Raw genomic sequence first — 22,402 nt, forward strand, 5'->3', positions numbered from 1 at the left:
TGCCTCACCATCCTCTGAGGGATGAATTTCCTCCTAGCATCCAATCTAAATCTCCCCTCTTTTAGTTTAAAAACATTCCCCTCTGTCCTGTCAATATCTGATAGAACAAAGAGTCGCTCTCCACCTTTTTTATAAGTCCCCTTTAAGTACTGAAAGGTTGCAATGAGGTCACCCTGTAGCCTTCCCTTCTCCAGGATGAACATCCCCAGCTCTCTCAGCCTTTCTTCTCAGGAGAGGTGCTCCAGCCCCTTGATCATCTTTGACCCTCCTCTGAACCCACTCTAACAGCCCCACATACTTCTTGTACTGGTGGCCCCAAACCTGGATGCAGCACTCCAAGTGGGACCTCACAAGGGCAGAGCAAGGCTTTACAGAAGTCCAAGGAGATTACATTGGTCAGTCTTTCCTTGTCAACTTATGCAGTCACTCCATCATAGAAGGCCACCAGGGTGGTCAGGTACTATTTGCCCTTGGTGAAGGCTATCTTGGATCACCTCTTTGTCTTGCATGTGCCTTGACATTGCTTCCAGGAGGATGTAAAATATGTCTCAAAATAAGCAATTTTTTTTCCTGTCAGCTGCACTGTTTAAAATGCCTCTGTGTAAAACAGGATAACGTCTTGCATTAGTTCACATGGCTGTCAGGCAGAGACACTAATAGTGAAATTTTCAAGTTTTAAAAGGTGAAGCATAATATAAAACGCTTTTTATTGATTATTATTATTAATTCTATTCATTAGAATAGAGTTGTACAAGTAATTGGTTTTGTTTGTTTGTTTGCTTGTTTCTACACTGAACAAACTGAAAAATAAAGGAAGGGAAAGAGAGAGTCATTAAGGGTGATTTGATGTATGAAAAATCAACACATTTTTAGCTTGACATAAACATATAATCTGATATTAAACTTTGCACTTTGGGTTTTGGATTTTTTTTAATCATTATATTATATATATATTTATTTACTGAAGTTCCTAAAATTCTGGTTTGATAGGAAAAAGTACAACATACAATTTTACAATTAATGAAATATTTGTAAATAATCATCTCTCAAAAATATTTGACAACCTCAAAAAAGATTTATAAGTTTTTCACTGCATTTGGCCAGGAATTTTTGCCATGTCTCTTTTGGTCTTAGACTGACTGTGGGCAAAAAACAATGCGTATAACCATCCAACAGAGAAGAGAAGAAGATCACTTCTAATTTTGGTGAGCACTATCATGTGCACTGCATGCAACAATCTAATCAAAAAATGACATGAGATCATCATTTGTTTGTGTCACTATAATCATTAAAATCCATAAGGGAGAACGTTTAAGGTTACCTATAAGGTTGTGAACCCCATTTTCTTTTTAATGCCTGACTTGGCTATCTTTTGGCTCTTTCTCTGGGCAATACATGGTATCAGGATCTTGTAAAAAGGAGTATAATGAGAGAAGGGAACTTGTTTTTTTCTGTCTCTTTCACCATTGTCAGTCCTGATGTTACACATTATTACACTTCTCTCCTGTATTTCTGCATGAATGTGTAGCAGATGATGCCTTCAGTCATATCAGTGACTGTCAAAAACATGTAACAAAGCCTAACAAATCCGAGTTAAGGTTGCTTTAACTTTTCTATTTTTGACTTCAGTGAGGGTAATCTAAAATTAGTACATGTTGCTTCTTGCAAGATGACACAATTGCTGTCAGGACAGCAACAGTTCTTAAGCATGAAGTCATCTAAAAAAATCAAAATCAGGCTCTTGTATTCAGATTCTTGCTGTGAACTGAGGTCAGGGAATATGAGATTTATACTGCTGCTCCAAGATCCCTGCAAGGCTGTGTCCTGGCAGGCCCACAGCTGCTCGCTCTAGCCTTGAAATCTCTAAGAAATTCGAGATTTTATTTAAGGGATATGGTGTATAATGGTCTGAGCAGGATGCAATGAAGTGCATATGATAAACCTGCACTACCTGAGAGCTTTGCGATGCCGGGGCATGGGATGCTGCCAGCAGGTAGTGCTGTGATCGCTACAACCAGCTACTCAGATAATGAGGATGAAGGGGGTCATAAAAAGGATTCTAAGAAGCCAGATAGCTGTGTTTGTGTACAGGTGACTAGTCTCCACTTCTTCTTGATAGGGAGTTGATGATGCTCTGTTCTGGATGGAGCTGTCGCAACTGGACTCCTCCTGAAAGGCAGGTAGATGTCCCTCGGGTCCAGAACAACCTGCAGTGCTCTGGACTAGCTAGTCCAGAGCTGCAGAGTATGTCCAGAGACATGTTCCTCAAAGAACAAGACTTGTTCAGAAATAGGCCAGAGTCAGATGTGCTAGGTAATGGAAGGGAAAGACATGTGCCCTGAAAGTGCTTAACTGCAAGCTCTAGTGTTATCTTCCGGGCTGGGTTTTTGGCAGTACAAACCAGTAATCCTGAAGTTCACGCACTGGCACGGCAGAAGACATACAATAGTGTGTGCAGGAAGCCAAGTCCAAATAAACCTGGCAAGTTAGCAGAATGTCTGATAGTCTGGGCAGATGGCATGGGAGCGGTCTGCAGATGGCATGGGGGCAGACACATAGCAAAGGGGCATGTGCTGCTCGCAGCCATTACAGACACTTAAATTACTTTTTTTTTTTTCCCCACAACAAAATTTTTCTTGACATGCTGCAGGAGCACAAGTCCCACGTAACCTTGGTATTACATAGACAACGTTTTTGATGCTGTTCCTGGGTGTTCTACAATGTAAGTGATTTATGTGGGCTCAAGGCAGTGCTCAAAAGACAAGTTTCATCTTTCTTCAGATCTGCTGAGAGATAATCAAGTCATCTCTTTGTGCTTCAGGTGTCATGCCCCCAAATGTGGGTATGATGCCATCTTCCTTTGAACCATGCTTCTGGAGTGAATAGGAATAAAAAATAAATGCAGGGAATTTCCAGAAACTTCTTGTCCAATTTCATCTCAAACAAATTGACATCAAAAGTGGAAGCTATCAACACCATGTGAAGAATTTAAAAAGTGTGAGGAACAAATTCAGACAAAGGTTTCTTTAGGGAAATCATCCTACAACAATAAATATTTCATTCACTTCGGACTGTCATCAGGTATTTAACATCAAAAGAGTTTTATCATCTTATCTGACATTCTAAATAATTCAGGCCAGAAATTTCACTGCCACACATTCTCTTTTACTCCAAACTAAACAACCCAAGTGTCCTCAGCCTCTCCTCACAGGCCATGCCTTCCAGCCCTTTTACCAGCCTTTTTGCCCTCCTCTGGATGTTTTCGAGTACCTTAACATCCTTTTTGTGGAGCCCAGAACTACTCACAATAATCAAGGTAAGGCAACACCAGTGCTACATGTAGCAGGAGAATTGCCTCTTTTGACCTGCTGGCATTGCACCTACCAGACACTATAAAGAAAATTAACTCTATCCCCACCAAACCTATAACACAGTCATTTACCTTTGTTGAACTTCATGCTGTTGTTGATTGTCTACTGCTCCAGTGTATTTAGATCCTTCTGCGAGGCCTCTCAATCCCTCACAAAAGCAAGTTTGTTTTTCTCTGAAAAAAAAAAAAAAAAAAAAAAAGATTCTCATTAAGATCTTCTCCAAGTAAGGTAGAAGGTCTAGAGCAGGACTTATGAGAGGAGGGGTACCTGTTATTGCAAATGTCCACATTGGGCACGCTTCAGCATTGAGCATTTTTTGGTACTTCTAGAAAGCCAAAGCTTGCTTGGTGTGTTGCAAAGGGTTCCTCAGGGATGAGAAGGGCATTTGACTTCCAGCACACTAAGTGACACGTAGTGGAAGGACAGGGAAAGGGACCAGCAAGCAGCTTCTGGTGCATTGAGCAAACCAATCACTTGAGGCACTGGAATGCCATTTTAATAAAGTGAAGCTTTGTTTCATAGATTTCCCAAAGCGGAAAGGCTTGGTAAAACCAGAGTGACTGAAGTGCCAAAAAAAGAGCATTGGGTGGCATCTACTTATTTTCTTTGCCCTTTGGGTCACACAGTCCAGATTTTAAGCCCATACACAATGGACAGAAATGATTGAGGTTGGGCAGAAAAGGGCAGCTTTCTTCTAGACATGTCGATCACGAGCAATCCTCTGTTCTCAGTGTTGTTCACGCTGTTAGCATGCGATGCCAGCCTGGCAGAGGAACCACCACTATTTTGGGTGGCCCACAGACACCAATGGAGCCTGCAGTTGCCTTGCCCTTGCAGTAGGGTTGCCTGACATCATTTCAGCATTTCTCTCTGCAACAGGACGGCATCCCACATGGGGAATATGTGCTGGCTAGGAGACAGCCCTATGCTATAGATGCCTGGGCAGGTGCCACTCTTGCCAATTGATTCCTTCCCAGAGCTCTCCTGGTTTGCTGTAACAGAAGTCGGTGATGCATGGACAAACAGAGTTATAGGGCTGGCGTTTTTTGACATTGCTGTCACACTGGCCCAAAGAGTAGCCGGTGAGGCTCTCATTACCAGTTCACCTTTCCACCAGCTCCCTGTGTGAATCTAGGTCAGCCTTCTGGGGCGGGTGGCGGAAGGTTGGGTCCAGCAGGGCTGTGGGTCACTGCCCAACTGCCAGCTAGGTGGATTCTTGGCTATATCACTTTTGCAAGAGTTAATTCAGATTAATTTACATGAATGCCTATATGCCATTCTGAGACTTTGGGATTCAGTCAGAGCCGTTCAGATGAGACTGGGTCAGATTCAGGCCCTAATGGGTTTGCCACTGGAAGTCACAGAAAGCACTGGCCTTGGGAGGGCTGAGTGACATTGCATGAGGGTTGGAGGGACAAGGGGCCAACAGAAGCGATCAGATCCTCACTGCTTTGTGCCATTCCCAGGGCTGTAGAAATATCCCTTGGTTTTGCACACATATGAGGTTTTATGTAACAGGACAATGATGTTCCTGTGACAAACACGTACTTGTCTGAACAGACCTGTCTGCTTAGCTGGAGCCAACAGTAAGGCTCAAACCAAAGGTACCCACTCATGATAAATTGCTACCAGCGTCCTGCTCAGACTGAGGCTCCTGTCTATGTAAGATTTGCAGTCTTAGAGCTTGTGATCACAGTTGCAACATTCCTTTTGTTTTCTAGGAATTCGACTCCACCAAGGAGGGAAACCACAGGGAAATTGTTTCAGTGTGCGCTCTGGATTGGGAGAGAAGGGATGGGGCTAAGGCATGATGTATAACATACAACTCAACAGCCAAGATGTTTTTAAAAAAAACACGCTTTTACTTAAACTAAGGAAAGTAACTTTTTTCTCTTTAGCTTGGCAGGCAGCAGCAGCCATGCTGAGCCCAGGCAAATGTAGATCAAAGCCAGGCAAGTCTGCTGCAAAAAATCAAACACTGGACATTTATTAAAATTTTATTCATAAAAAGACATGCAGTGAGTGCAGTGGGATTTCACTGTGGAACTTCTGACATACATGTGAGCTGCCTTATTTAGAATGAAAATCATGTCTTTCTCCTGCCAGGAGTAAGGCGATCCCTCCATTTCCTGTGAAATTCAAATCAGGGATACAAACACCTTTCTCCTTGCACTCATGTGAGCTGGAGTCTGCATGCAGCCCTCGCTTGTGGGGTGGGGGATTCACAGCCTTGGAGGGGTCATTCCCTTGAACTCTCCTGCCACATGCTTGAAGGCAGAGAGTTCCTGCTGCAGCTGTCTGCGCTGGTCCCAAAGAGGCCCACATTATTCTCTTTTCCTTTGGTTGAATTCAAAGTCTCCCACTCTCAAACCTTTTCATTTGTAGTTCTTTTCTCTCCTTTGTGCAATCTGTAGCACAAAAGTTTAACTTGGCAACAGTGCTGGAACAGATGGAGAACACTGGACCAACTCCCTAGATCCCAGGAACTTCTTCTGCTCAATGCTGTATGCAGGATTTCCAGCCACTTACTGCTTGAATCTGCCAGGCAAAGTCTAAAAACAATTTTCAGATAGAGAAACTGGGATTTTCTCTAGGACATCAGCAATCAGTGAGTCACCACATGAGTGTACTTCCCCAGTGGAAGGTCCAAAGTGTGCACATTTCATGTGGACTAATTCCAAAAAAAAAAAAAGAAAAAAGAAAAAAAAAAAGATAATTTTAGGGAAACCTGTAATATCTCTTCATATGACTCACTTTGTAGAAGTATCAGTGTGATAAATCCACGGCTAGTTTATTTTGAAGATGAAGATCAGGCAGAGCTCTGTGCTTGCCTTTCAAGCACATCCACACGCTTCTGAGCTCAGACATGGGCAAGGCACAGGTTGGAGTCATTCCTCAGGGGAGAGAACATCCTTTTTCCTTTCAGCACAAATGAGCAAAAAACATGTTTGTGCCCATTAACATTGTGAACAGTCCAAGCCCAGAGCTGTCAGTTGGCACAAGGAGTCATAGCAAAGGAATGAACCTACAGGGACTGGAGAGGTTCAGGAGGGGAGCAGAGGGCAACAGTTTCCCCTTTTCAGTTGTAAAGTACTTACTAGTCTTTTTACAACATGCGACAAAGGAGAGATAAGGTAAACTTCATAGAGTTTACAAACAGATCTGAAGTGGTGATGGGGAGAATTTTTCAATGGGAAGCAAATTTGCTGAAAAAAAAAATATTGTGTGGTGTTCTGAAACCATCTGCAGGTTTTTTCAGCCCCCCAAAAAATCTGAAGGACTTTTTTTTTTTTTTTTAAAGTAAGAATTTCAAGTTTTGGTATTTCTTGGATTTTTTATTTTTTTTATTTTTTTCCAAAACAGAAATATGCAGGGGGCCAGATGGGATGCATGTCAATGTGCTGATGAAGATGGTAATGACATTGTGAGATTTTGTCACCTTCGAAAGACCAAACACATCCTGGGATGTATTAGCAAGAGTCCAGCCAGCAGGTCACAGGCAGCGATTATTTCCCTCTGTGCAGTACTTGTAAGACCACATCTGGACACTATCTCCAGTTTCTGGCTCCCCAGTCTAAGAAAGACATTGATGTATTGGAGGAAGTCCAACAGAAGCCACCAAGATGGTCAGGGAGTTGGATTACATGATGTATGAGGAAAGGCTGAGGAAAATGGGTTTGTTCAGTGAGGAGAAAGCAAGGGGAGAAAGATCCTGTCTACAGCTACCTAACAGGAGGGTAAAGAGAAGGCAGAGACAGGTTTTCTCAGACGTGCACAAAGAAAGGCTGGGATGACATGGACACAAGTTGGAGCAATGGAAATTCTGCAGAGATATAAGGAAAAATGGTTTTTGTTTGTTTGATTGTTGTTGTTGTTGTATTTTAACAAAGAATGGTTGAATACTGTAAAGAGACACAGAGGGATGATGGCATCTCGAGCCTTGGAGATAACACTCGGTATGGTCTGACAACATGCTTGAACTGGATTTGCCTTGGGCAGGTGGTTGACTAGACATCCCTTCCAACCTACATGAGGTCCCTTCCAACCTCCAGGTTTTAAAATTAAAATAATAGCTCCATCACAAATTTTGTCTTGTCATTTTTAGGGTTGATTAAAAAAAAAAAAAGTGAAGACAAGTGCAATTTTTCATTTTAGGTCAAAGGGAAAATTTCAGGTTGACCTAAAGTAAAATTAAGATCAATTAAAAACTAATAAAAATGTAGGTGAATCAAAAAAAATGCATTTGTTCTATTTTGCAGAACAACATCCTAAAGGGGGTAGTACTGAAGGGTCTGAATTATCATCCAGTAAGTATAGGGTAAGAGTGTGTCAAAAAGAACTACTGGATGACTATGAATGATATTCTAGTATTACTCATTAACACACAAGAGAGGAGGCCTGGCATTTTCCTATAGCTCTCAGCTGTGAAATTCTCAGTGAAGAAGCAAAAATGAGAAAACTAAGAAAAAATGTTGGAGAAAACCATTTTTCTTTTGTGCAAGTGTCTGCTTTCAAAAGCCGATGAGCTGGTTTTATAGCTCATGAATTCAAGCAGAAAGGTGAACATTGAAACGTTATTATGGAAAGACAAGACATACAGTACGCTCCATCTGAACACAGTGCTAAGTTTCTAAGTAGGAAGTGAAATAGGAGTGAAATCTCACATTGCCCCATACCACTGCCAGACTGAATGCACCACCTCATGAATTGTAGAGAGGCAAATGACAAGCATCCCTTGCAAAAAGATGAAAGCAGATAGCTTAATTAGCTATTTATTTGGATAATAAAAGCTGTCCTGTTTATGTCCTTTTTTTCTCATTCAACACTGTTTTTAGATGGGTAATACCTGTGAGGTCATCTGTTGTGTTCCCTGCCAATGCATGATGTTATATTGTATTTTGTTTTCCTTTCTCAGTAGACAAAACAACTCTATGTTAGTTGAGACCACTGAACGCAAGTTTTGTTCTTCAAAATTTGTCTATATTTGGTACTGCACTGTTCAAACAAGTGATTCTTCAGGACCCCCAATAGCAGAGCATAGACTGAACAATGTGAATGAATGGCTGTGGGGAAAGTTCCTATCATCTTTCTTTGGACTGACTATGAGTGTTTCAAATGCTAGCATTTTCAACCCATCCCAACCTAGCAAATTCTGGCAATGTCACTGAAAAGGTGTCCTAACACTCTGACCAAGCACTGGAGCTTTCAGCTGACTAGAAAGCCAAGGTCTGTAGAGGGGTTTAAAAGCAATTATGAAACACAGTATATTTATGTTTATGAATTTTTGCAGCTATACAAAACATTGTGCTAAAGCAGCATTGTTTTTCCTTGAATAGATCCCCTGTAACACTGACTCTTTCTTGAGCTCTCGACCTACTATCAAGCAATGGAAGCATGCCCTTTAATAACTTCTAATCATTTTCTTTCACATGATGCCTTCTCAAACTCTGCACAAGCTCTGCTAAAATCAGAGATTTTAAGAAAAAATGTTTGATCTTTGTGTGTACACAAAGATGTACTAGATGAATACCTGGGTAAAGATGAGGATCCCTTGTGAAGGTTTTTCTGGATGCTCACATGTGGAGGAGTCCTGCATATGCCTGTTCTTTCCTGTCTCATTTTCAGTCTTGGTCACTTCTAACACAGAAAGTGGGAAGTCCTGTGTGTTTTCAGTAAAGACTTCCCATCTCTGAGGAAATTATCTATAGCAGTGAATTCAGCTCCCTGACCATGTAAAGATAAATAAAATTGTACATTTTTATTGCATTTATGGCCACCAGGCTCCCACATGCCACCAAGACTGTCAAAACATGTTAAAAGTCATTCTCCTGTATACCAACAAGAAGTCAGTTTTCAGCAGCATAAGTGATGTTGACTGATCATAGTAAGAGCAGCCTAGTTACAATCCAGCTTGGCCACGAGCACCTGTTTTGTTTTTTCTCTAAGTACTCCTTCCTATATTTACTTCTAAAGCTGAAGGTAATGTTCTAAGCTATCAAATAACTATAGTCTTCGGCTTCAGACCTGGTTGTATTTTAAGGTAAAATTAAAGTATTTTTCTATAGGGCATGGGGCAGTGAAAAGCACTGTGATTGATTTGTCTGCCTGTTCAGAATCAGTTGGTAAATGCAAAATTATCTCAAGTTTTATACTGAATGAGGCCATTCTTTTCTTCAGTTCTTCTCCGAAGATTTGCATCCATGGAAGTTTCTGTGCAAAGCTGCATCTGTATTGTGATTATTGTAAGACCACAGAGGCAACATTCAAGCTGGAACAGTGCAGAGTTTGCTGTAACAGTGCTACTGTCACACAAAAGCAGACTGATGTCACAGAAAACAAGCCAACCCATGCAGCAATATCAGCCCCGTATTGTGTCTGCAGTAAACTGCAATACTTTAAATGCATGAGCAAAGCCTTCTTCTGCCACACGTGTTATGCTATGCCATAAGAAGGGGGAAGCATCTCCATTCGGATTAGTAAACTAATGGGAACTCTTCTCCTGCCCTCAAAACAACCATCATAGCATGGATAATGTCCAGATACTTAAACTCCCTTCCTGCCCCAGAATAAAGCAGACCTCACTTATCCCTTGAACATGGTAATTGGATGGAAGAAAGTTCATTGGCTTAATCCAGACCTGGTACTAGCAGTATATTAGGCTGGACTATCACAGGCATGCATAGACCCATACGAGGGTCAGCATGGTGATGAGTTTAACCTTATTGTCTATAAAGAATGCAAAACCTTCAGGATACATTTGAAATGAATTATTGAAAAACACAGGAAGACTAAAAGTGTTAAGCACAAATTTTGTCCACCAGTTACTAAATGACAATGGCCATTTATAAATGGCTAGACAGTGTAAGAGTGCAGGATTCCTGTCTTTAAATCATGAAATCAGTGCAGCTTTTAGTGGTGTCATAAGTAACATGCACAGTAGATGTCTTTGTGTCTTTGGATGTCTGGCAGAAGATCATTCTGTTTCTACTGGGAGTTGTATCATTATTTTGTCCTCTTGTGAATATCATTAATATTTCAAGATCTGGGGAAATACATTTTCCTTTTTATTCTTTTGGTTCATTAACAGACTGCTTGTCAGGGCTTTGTGTGAGTCACCATCATCCTCTGTTATGAGTTAGTCTATCAGCTGATGTCATTGTTTGGCCATAGTAACCTGAATGTCTTTAGTCCATTGCCTGAAGGGTCTCTTTTCCAGTTCAATGTAATGAGAGAATAAACCAAGTGCCAGCAGTAAATCTGTTTCCTTTTAACATATATAGATTTGAGCTAATAGTTTAACATTTTCTTCTCTGGGAGGTGCAAAACACCCTTTTTCTTCTTAGTTCTCTTCCTAGTGACAGCTATGAACTAATAGTAGAAGCAAATTTTCCTCAGTGCCAACACCTACATGACTTATTTGTTTGAAATAGTCATTTAATGCTGTCTCTTTCTGGTGTCTGACATGATCCAGGCAATGCATATTGGAGGTTTTCAAGAAATGTGTAGATGTAGAACTTGGTAGCATGGTTTAGTGGTGGACTCTAGTACCAGGTTAAAGGTTGGACTAGAGGATCTTAGAAGTCTTCTCCAACCTGAATGATTCTATGATTCTGTGACAATCAAATTTGACCTTCTGAATAACATAGGATTAACTGTATGCCCTGTGCTGTTCCCTATATTGTCTATTTGTGGGAGAAACATTCCATGTTCCACTGCACCACTCAGCGGGAGGAGGTAGAAGAGGGTGAATGGTGGGGAAGGTGTTTTTAGTTTTTTGTTTGTTTGTTTGTTTGTTTGTTTCTCACTGTTCTAGTCTGCTAGTGATAGGCAATAAATTACATTAATCTCTGTGTGCTGAATCTGTTTTGTCCATGACGGTAATTACTCTCCCTGTCCTTCTGAGGAAGGGAAGTGAGAGAGTGATGGGGTGGTGCTTAGCTTTCCATCAGCGTTAAACCACAATGCCATCACCTAGCATCAGCAAATCACTGAAAAAAAAAAAAAAAGCTGGGTTTTCATGCTTCAAAAACAAAGACCTCTCCTATAGGCGATGAGAGTCTGGAACTAGAGAAAGAAGGTAGTCTGCAAGTGACAATGACACACTGATTAATCTTGCACTAGTGAACTAAGCATTGCTAGATGAGATCAGACTTTTTTTCAGTGCAGAAGTCTTCCTTTTATTAGTATCATTACTTTCTATTCCCATTTTGTGATGTATTTTCTTTCACTACATCATATGGCAAAAAGCTTGCGCTGAACTGCAGCATTCTGGTACAGGATATGGTGACTAGAATAAAAGTAGACCCAATGCAGTCAGTGGCTATGTATAAAAGAAATGACTAGTGGATGGAATACTATCACAATCTGTCAAGCAAAAGTTAATAAATAAATAAATAAATAAATCATTAGTCACATACACAACAATGAAGCATTCTTTGGTCATTTCATCACTTACTTTCAGCATGTTTACTCATGTATGTACTAGTGGGTATTCAACACACTATCTGTTATACTTAAAAATAGCCTTATTAGGGCTACCTACAATCATATTTATTAAAGGATGAGAAGAATGGGTCATACATTGAAGCTAAATGCAAATCAGTGATGTTTTCAGTGTTTTATATAACGCACCTCATAATACACAGACCCCACACATAATACATAATACACAGACCCCACACATATTTGTACTTGTGACTCTTCTTTCCCTGGATCTACTCTGTATTCCACTGAAGCTGACATCTAAGGAATGTGCATTTGAACAGTTTGCTATTTGTGTCACCTTTTTAAGACTCAACTGCTAATATGTTTTTGATGGCACCTTACTATGTTGACTTTGACCTTACAACATGAACCACTTGGTTCTCATGCCATGCCCATTTAAGAAGTACATATACACAGATCCAGGTGATTAACATATTTCTTTTTAAGCCTGGCAACTCCTGTCATTCACAGGGAACTCAGGATTGCTTCAATATGAGATGAAGACAAAACAGACTCAAGGCTTCTTTAATATGGCTAGTATCATATATAAGACTACTAGTTACTTAAAACAAAAAGCCCAGCTTCCCTGCTGCCAGGTGCAACTGTCTTTATTACAAGCAGAAAACACCAGTCAGAGCAATCAAGATCCAGCAGCTCACAAAAGTTACTGTTAGTTTTGAAGTCTTTCAAGCAACTGAGTCGGCTGCACCCCAAGAACTCCTTGCATCCTTCCTAGAAAGATCATACTTCGATTCATTCCAGTTTGCAATTTATGTTTACTTCCCCCAGAGTCATGGTCAGTTTTCCTAGGCAAAAAAAACATATGGTATAACTTTTTTGGACCTAGGTTACACCATAATTAATCTGGAAATAACTTAAACTTCCCAGTTTGTCTGAAATACCTAGGTTTTGCTGATCTACGGACAACACAAAGAGCTCCTGGCCAAACTCAAACAGAAAAAGGAGACTTACAGAGAGTGCAAGCAAGGACAGATAGCATGCGACAGATACAGAGGCACTGTCTGAGCAGCCAGGGATCAGGTTAGGAAAGCCAAAGATTGTTTAGAATTAAATTTGGCCAGGGACATCAAGGGCAACAAGAAAGGGTTCTACAGGTACACCGGTGATAGAAGGAAGACTGGGGAAAGTGGGGGCCCTTTCTGGAACGTAATGGGAGACCTGGTCTCCTGGGATATGAAGAAGGCCAAGATACTCATAGAATCATAGAATATCCAGAGTTAGAAGGGACCCAGAAAGATCATCGAGTCCAAATCCTGGCTCCACAAAGGTCTACCCAAACCTTCAGACCATATGACTACTCAATGACATTTTTGCCTCAGTCTTCACTGACAAGAGCTCTAGCCGCATAGCCTGGGCCCCAGATGACAAAGGCAGGGACTGGAAGAATGATGAATGCCCACTATAGGAGGAGATTACTTTTGAGACCATCTAAGGAACTTGAAGGTGCACAATTCCATGGGACCTGAAAAGATGCATCCACAGGACCTGAGGAAAGTGGCGGATGTAGTTGCTAAGCCACTATCCATCATATTTGAGAAGTCGTGGCAGTCCAGTGAAGTTCCCACTGACTGGAAGAGGGGAAACATAACCCTCCTTTTTTAAAGGGGAAAAAGGAAGACATGGGGAACTACAGACCAGTCAGTCTCACCTCTGTGCCTAGCAAGATCATAAAGCTGATCCTCCTGGAAACTATGCTAAGACACATGGAAAATAAGGAGGTGATTGGTGACAGCCAACATGGCTTCATTAAGGGCATATTGTGCCTAACAAATCTGGTGGCCTTCTATGACGGGGTTACAGCATTGGTAGATAGGGAAAGAGCAACTGACATCATCTCCCTGGACTGTGCAAAGCATTTGACACTGTCTCCCATGATATACTTGTCTCTAAATTGGAGAGACATGGATGTGATGGATGGAGCACTCAGTGGGTAAGGAAGTGGCTGGATGGTCACAATCAAAGAGTTGCAGTCAACAGCTTGATGCCCAGGTAGAGATCAGTCATGAATGGTGCTCCTTAGGGTTCAGTATTGGGACTGGCCTGTTCAACATCTTTGTTGGTGACATGGACAGTGAGATCAAGTGCACTCTCAGCAAGTTTGCCAATGACACCAAGCTGTGTGATGCAGTCAACAAGCTCTAGGGAATGGATGCCATCCAAAGCAATCTTGACAAACTTGAGAAGTGGGCCTACGCAAACCTCATGAGGTTCAACAAAGCCAAGTGAAAGGTCCTGCATCTGGGCTGGGGCAGTCCCATGCACAAAAGCAGGCTGGGCAGAGAATGGATTGAGAGCAGCTCTCATGAGAAGAACCTGGGAGTGTTGGTTGATGAAAAGCTTGACATGAGCCAGAAATGCGTGCTTGCAGCCTAGAAAGCCAACTGTATTCTGGGCTGCATAGAAGGCAGCATGGCCAGGAGGCTGAGGGAGGTGATTGTCCCTCTACTCTGCCCTCATGAGATCCCACCCGGAGCACTGTGTTCAGCTGTGGGGCCCCCAGCACAAGAAGGACATGGACATATTAGAACAAGTCCAGAAGAAGGCCACCAAGATGGTCAAGGGGCTGGAGCACTTCTCCTATGAAGACAGGCTGAGGGAGTTGCAGTAGTTCAGCCTGGAGAAGAGAAGGCTCTGGGGATATCTTACAGCAGCCTTCCAGTACCTAAAGGGGGCCTACAGGAAAGCTGGGGAGAGACTCTGTCAGGGGATGTAGTGATAGGACAAGGAAAATGGCTTTAAACTAAACGAGGGTAGGTTTAGATTAGATATAAGGTGGAAATTCTTTACTCAGAGGGTGGTGAGGCACTGGAACAGTCTGCCCAGAGAAGCTGTGGATGCCCCATCCCTGGAAGTGTTTAAGTCCAGGCTGGATGGGGCTTTGGGCAACCTGATCTGGTGGAAGGTGTCCCTGCTCATGGCAGGGTGGTTGGAGCTAGGTGATCTTTAACGCCCCTTCCAACCCAACCCATTGTATGATTCTATATTTCTATGATATGCAGAAGGTTAAATACAGTTTAGCAAAAAACTTAAATAGGATTTTTTGTAAGTGACACAAAGTAAGCCAAAGAAGGCAATCATAAAATGAGGCTCAGTGCTATGTACATTGAAATAACTATCTACAAGGATTTTCCCATCACTTTAAGATTAGTTCCACCACTTTAAAGTTAATTGTTTGCAGCTCTGTGTACAAGGCCAAGTTCTCAACGATATGGATGCATTAGTGCCTTTACTGTAGTAGAGGTGGAGAAACACTGATTTCATTTAAGGTTAAAGCAAAAACTTGTTCTCACTTGAAGGTTCTCCCTTTTATTAAAACAAGAAGACTGATGCAGTGAAATACAGAGAATATAGTGCCAGCGAGATAAGGCCCTGAAAATTTCAGGTTTCTGCAGACTGTCAGAGTAAAGTATGTGACTTCCATAAGAGGCTGACAAGCTTTAGTTTCTTCCCTTTCAGATTGCTTTAGCTAGGCTTTTCCTTTATTCAGCGCTATAATGCTGACTGAAAATGCTGTTCTGCCATCTGGTAAATCTCCCATGCTGTGAGGAAATGATAACTAGGCTCTCTTTCCAGCAGGGATATCCAGTTTTGATTACTAAGACTTGAGGCTTGAATTCATTTGCAAAAAGACATTGTTAAGAGTTCGAAATTCTAGCAGTCTCACATCCCATAGCAATATTGTTTAAGTGAAGTTTTGGCACAAAGTATCAGGAGAAAGGAAAGTCCAGATTCTTATGTTAGAACTGACTGCTGATTGGCATGATGTAACCAAGTAAGTCCTAGATGAAGAATAGAAAGTTGGTCTTAGCAGTTTGAAGGGGAGGTAATTTACAACTAAGCAAGCAAGGCAGCCCTCCATCATAGTCACAGAGCCTTACCTACACTGAACTGAATTTGGTTAAGAGGAAGACAGAAACAAAGACATTAGGAGGAATAGAATATGATTTTCCAGTATCACAATTGCGCAGCAGAGGAGTCCAGTGCTACTTTTATTGCAAAGGAATACTTTTGCACAAGTGGAAAAAAAGACCACAAAAGTCATCAAAAGGCTTTACAATGCACAGGTGCTATAGCCGAAGAAAACAGGGAAGTAAGAGTGATTACATCATTTTACTCCCTAAAAGCCAACTAGTGTTTATTTGTAAAGTTCATGGTACTTGATTTTGACAAAGTCCTAAATAGTTTGCAAGGTGTAGCAGGCTTCCTGTGCTTATATCAAGAAAAGGCAGATCAGCAATTGCTAAGTCTACTGATCAGAAAGGGTTATTCTAAGGGCCCTGATGGCATTCTTCCCCACTTCCTGAGAGCTTGGGTGCCCAATTTTGAGACAGTGTCATTGACAGCTGCCCCTTTCACCTCTGAGGACCATGTGGAGAGCACGTCCAGACAGCTCTGCTATTGACTTGCTTGGTGTACACGGGACTGTCTCACCCTGGTTATTGTCTCCAGACTTGATCCTCACCCCAACTTGTAATCCTGGGCTGACCTCAGATCTGCCTTATAACTATGGACTTCTCTGATGATCTGGACTCCTGGTGGACCCTTGATACCATCCCTGAGTCTGCCCTGCTTGACTTGCTCCAGTACTGTGACATCATGCCCTGACCTGCTGCCCAGGCTATCCCCCTTCACTCCAGGCTCCCAATCTCTTCAGGAGCAGCCAGCTGCTGCTGGTCTCTTACACCCATAAGATCGTGTCTCCTTGATTGTTTCTGCAGGGACACAAGCAAGAACATTCTGCAGGAAGTTTGTGTTTTTTCTGCAGCTGCGTATCAACCGGTGTGTACGGGGTTTCCTGGTCCTACTTACTGGAGACATGAGTCCATTCAGGCTTCCTCTGGATAGTCACTAAATGGCACATGCACAGAAAAAAAACCTCACACACCAGAGGAGAACATAAACATCAATGTTATGTGCACAAGCTTGTGAAGACAGGACTATGTGAAACACATGGTTCCATTTTAATAAATGTTCTTGCATTTCTAGTGCTTTTTTATGGCTTGTTATTGATCTGTGAATAGCAATGCTTGGGTTTTTTTTTGTTATTGTTGTATTTTATGAGGACAACACCATGTCCATTGCCGCAAACATCAGGTATTTTGTTGGGGAAGATAAGCTTCCAGCAAGAGCTCTTGGCTCCTGCCCAGGTCTCTGTTAACTGCTTCTGTTTTTTTGTTTGTTTGGTTGGTTGGTTGGTTTGGTTTTTTTTGTTTGTTTGTTTGTTTTTTGTTTTGTTTTTGTTTTTCTGGCTCAAGTTTTGAAAGGCGTGGATGGGTAACGATGGAGTGGTCAAGAAGCCCCGTATGCTCTGAAATATTTTATCTCATCTTCCTTCTTAAACAATTTCATCCCCTATGGTTGTATTCTTCGAAGTCCTTCATATTTCCTTTGTGCTCACAGACACAATTTTCTGACAGCCTTTGGTGTGCAGAGAAGAGGCTTGTCTGCCTTGCTAAGACAGATGAAGTTGAGTATCTGTAGTATAAAGACCCCTGTATCTCATATTGTTGTGAGTACCTGCCTCACTGAAATAGGATTTGATCAAACATGAGTGCAGGTGGGGGAAAGTAATGGGAAAAGATAAACCTTTCTCATTACAAAAACATGTAAGTACCTTCATTAACAGCTCTTGGGCCATCCTACAGGGATGAAGTTTGGAAGGGCAAACTGCCAAAAGGCAGGATCAGGCCTTTGGGCTGGACAAAACCTGCCTGAGTTTCAATAAGGGGGAATTCATGTCTCCAGGTCTGAGTGTGGTTCTGCTCTCCTGTACAACACACCACTTCACCACAGCACCTGACGCTTTCCTCCTCCTCTGTGGGTGTCCCAGTCTGTTACAGTCAAGAGATACGACCAGGTTCTTCTGAGTTCCCCTCTGAATATGTGGAGGCAGTGCTGGGAAAGGAAAGATAGTAGAAAATGTATGGAGACTAGACAATGAGCTGGGAGCAATGTGCCAGACACAGTTCTCCTTTGCTTGTCCCAGTAAACCTTGATCACAAGGCTCAGGACTTTCCAGGACACTTATTCTCTAAATGCCAGGTGGAGGAGAAACACCTTGTAGTTGCTCATATCAGGGAGCACAGGCAGGAAAGCAAACTATTTTAGGTCAATTGCTGTAGCAAGATGTGAACCCTAGACGACATAAGCCACCTCCTCCTCCTCCTTCTCCTCCTCTTCCTCCTCCTCCTTCTCCTGCTCCTCTTCCTCCTTCTCTGCATTTGGCCATTCTGTGTTTGCCAACTTCTTCTATCACAGTATCATTGTTTTCATTTCTAAAGCCCCAAGAAATACAGTCCAGCCTGCATGGGCCCTGGTCTATAGCAAAATGTAAACAGGCAGGCTTCCTTCCAGGGGAGACAGACCCTCCCAGGGAGGGCCAAGAGGCCAATTTGTGAAGACATAACATGGATAAGGAATCCCACCTGATAGCTTAAACATCCATGGCTGGAGGGGTAGAATCCCAGAAAAGTCACGTTCTCTGAAATACCTCATGAGTAGTTGCTGCTTTTAACACTGGGGTCAAGAAATATTGTCTTTCTGGGTTAAGATTAGACATGAGGTTGCAGATAAAGACCAAAAGGAGAAAGCAGTTATATGCCGTAAAGTAGGACCATGGACCACTACTTTACAAAGTTAAAAATGCAAACAGACATGTCACCAGTGTAACAGAAGGGGATATATACAGAGTTCAGAGAGCCTCACATGTGCCCGATTAATTACAGATTTCTGAATATTCCTTGTTGCAAAATCTTATTTAGGAGCCAGTCTCTTACTATGTGGCTGGGATTCCAGCTGCTTGGTGAAGTGGATGAGCATGGGCATTCAACAGGAAGAAGGACGGAAAATTCAGACCAGCTCTAACCCCACTACTTCAGGATTGTCTGAAGCAGATCTGCCAGGGGTAGTTGGAGGATCATGAGTTACTTCTAAATAGTAAAGGCCAAATCCACTTTTCAAACCATTTATTTTATGTATATATATTGCTGGGGGAAGGGAACCAAATTAAAATGGCAAAAAAACAAATGTAACAGCACCATTTTAATCTTTTAAAATCTTTTTAAAGAAAAAAAATATTTTAAATGAAAATTTTAAAGTCTTTTTAATTTTTTAAATCTTTTTTTCCATCCACCAGCAGGTGGATGAATCCTGTACTGACACAGAAAATATTCAGACACCTATAATATTCCTCGACACTTCTGCATGCTGCCATCCCACTGCACACATCTGCAAGACCTTTAATCTCCACCGCCCTCTTTTCCTGGCATCATGTTTAATTCCCGTTACAGTGTCTTGTTCGTAAGTAGGGAGACGGATCTGTTGTGGTCACTCATGTTTTCCCCATCACTACAAAGAAATGCACTGGAACAAACACTGAATTCCCAGCACTGATTGTACAGTGTGCCTGCCCAAGTGAAAAGGAGAGAATTCCCTCAGTAAACACTCCTAATGATGTAGGAGCTAGAGAAGGTCCTGTCCCAACTCTGCTGACTCCTTTGGTATTTTAGTGTGCTGCATCACCTCCAGCATTTGCCGGGCCAGGATATGCAGCCCTTTCCTACTGTGCTCCTTTTACAACTGAGACCTGTGCTCTCCCCCTTCTTTCTTCCCTCCCATGTTGGACAGAACTGTGTTTATTTTGGTAAAAACTAGAAAGGCCTGTTTTCTGCTAGCTGCAGGGAAAGAGGGTTGGTTGAATGAGAAGGAAGTACATAAAGAGAGGAAAGCACACAGGTTAAATGGGGGACAGTAGGCCTCCTTCCCCTAAATATCACCCAAACATCAGAGGCTGCTATGTCACACCGGCATCGTGAAAGAACACATGGAGTCTCAAGGGAAAAACAGGCTTTTCCAGCATTCACCAAAATCAGTAGGATTCTGCCCACTTCCTAGAACATTCCTGGAACTGAGGACTTGCAGAAGTGCAGTTCTCCAAAGCCGTCACGTTCCATGTGGACAGCTGCCATGGCACTGAGCTGAGGCCTGTGCTCCTCTCAGGCTCAGGGCTGGAGCCTGGGCCTGCTTCCAAGCTGTTGGCCACTTCCCCACCCTGCTTGCTTGGATCTGCTGGGGTTAGTCTAGGCATTTCTCCCTCCGTGCTAAGGACAAAACACAGAAGTCCTGCTTTTTTTCCAATGCACCACTGCAACATGGTAAGCCAGCTTGCAAGCAATGCACAGCATTCACAGCTGAGTGAAAGAACAATCTGCTGTGGCTCAAAGAGCAGCAGCTGCAGGTATTGTGGCCTCATGCAATTCCCGCAGTGCTGCACGCACACAATTTGAATGGCTGTTCCTGATGCACCTTGACTTCAAATCAAAATAACTCTAATAATTTACAAAAGGAGAGAATATCCTGCTGCATATATGGGGAATTTGAGAAATATGACAAACTATAAATTACAGTCTGACACATCAAGATGTGTTTTGCATTTCAATTCCATTATCAACACACTTGAAGATACTGCCCCCATGGTAGAAAACAGGCACATAGGAAATTTAATCTGTGCCAGTTTGGGGTTCTCAAGTGTTGCACTTATCCAAAAATGTTACAAAGCTGGCAAAAATAAATAAATAAATATATATATATATAAAGTTATAGGGGAAATCTCTCGTTACTTTTGATACTTCCACATCTTTTGTATCTCCCTGCCATATTTTAACTTGTGTGTGAATAGGTTCTGGCAGGCAGTTTACACTCAGCCACTGCACTGTCTCATTAAGGCAGGTCTCTGCTGTCCCAGCAACTCTTCTGCTGGTGGGCTAGCTCATCTGGCTGACATGTTCCACACCTGTGGTTACTGTGCAGATCTACTGCATCACCTACTGTGATTAAATGAACCATTTTGCCAGAGTGCCTAACTTGTAAGTCCAGATATTAGTGAAGGGGAATCCAGCCTTTCCATATATTTATACATGTACATATATATAAATATTATATATATATTTAAAAATCTACCTTTTTCTTTTCCTTAAGTCAACTGATAGGAAATTTCCAGCATTAACTCTAGGCATCTCTGCCAAATTCTGGCTGAATATGAGTAAACACTTCTTTACTGTGAGGGTGCCAGAGCACTAAAACAGGTTGCCCAGGGAGACTGTGAAGTCTCCTTCTCTGGAGATATTCAAATCCCACCTGGATGCCATCCTGTGCAATATGATCTAGGTGGTCCTGCTTCGCAGGGGGGTTGGACTAGATGATCTCCAGAGGTCCCTTCCAAGCTCAGCCATTCTGTGATTCTGTGGAAATGATGAAATAGGGGCCCATGAAAACCACCCTGTCAAAGCAGCTGAATTGCCTTCATTCAGATTTAAAGCTTAAAAGAGACAAAATGCATTGCAAGTCACATCTCTCCACTTTATTAGAGCATTTGAGATGGTTACAGTCTTGGAGAGAAACCAGAGAAATATCTAGCTACTGGAAGATGGATACAAAAGAAATTAAAGGAATACACACAGAGGAATCGTGAATGGTCCAGAGTGATGGCAGGAGAGGGAGTGAAGACAGTCACACTGCTGGAGGGATCAGAGGATCTTGAGAGTTTCAGGTTCGCATGTGGTAGAGCAACAAAATCCACTTGGTTTTAGTGACTGCCTTGGAAATCACCCAGGAATCTCTGGTTTCCGGCAAGTTGGAAATAAAACAAACCATTCTCACAGTATTTTAACCTCTACATTCAGACAAAACTAAGCAGCAAGGGAGCCTGAATTTAATATTTGCACAGTGAATGAGCAGAAGTTTTCCACAGCCCAAGAACTTTGCATTTCCGGTCAAGGCTTATGCCAGCTTCTGGACTCTTTATTCTGATGCAAATTCCAGCTTTGCTGACAGACTTGGTTATTTCCTAGAAGGAAGGGCTGAAATCAAACTCGGGCTGACCCATGGAGGAGGTACTGAGAACACAAGAAGAGCACCAAAAAAATACTCTATTCAGTATAGCTGAGACATGCCAGAGAAACAGGAAAATTTGGAATCCAGAAAAAAAATGGGTAAGTCATGATTACTGGCTAGGAATATCCCTATGAAAACAAACCTCAAAGTAGCTACTAGCCATGTGGTCATGACTGCCAGAAACTACCAACTAACTGACCATAGCTTGCCACTGCACTAGGTAGCTGTCAAAGCTGATAGAAGTGCTAGCATAAGCAGTGCTGCACATCTTTTCTGCCTGAATAAGTTACCATGCTAACTCCTCAGCTGAAGGTCCTTTTCTGATTGACTGCTTCATACCAATCTTTATCACCCTCCATTATTTCCACTTGCTAATTGTAAATGCCAGTTTACATCCAAAGTTACTGTTCATGATTTATAAACTACATGTCTTTTCACATTGTGTCACTAAATTTCATCTTCAGTCATCTTCTTTTACAGTATTTTCATCCTTCTCACATATTGTTCTTTGCCAGATCAGCAGAATTTAATGGTGCTCAAGCCCAAGAGGGTCTCTTGCGAGTACCACTGCTACACCTATCCTACAATCACTGCTACACCTACACTTATGATCTCTTTTTCAAAAAATTTTTTTT

The sequence above is a fragment of the Cygnus atratus genome, chromosome 26, assembly GCF_013377495.2.
Source record: "Cygnus atratus isolate AKBS03 ecotype Queensland, Australia chromosome 26, CAtr_DNAZoo_HiC_assembly, whole genome shotgun sequence".
NCBI lineage: Eukaryota > Metazoa > Chordata > Aves > Anseriformes > Anatidae > Cygnus > Cygnus atratus.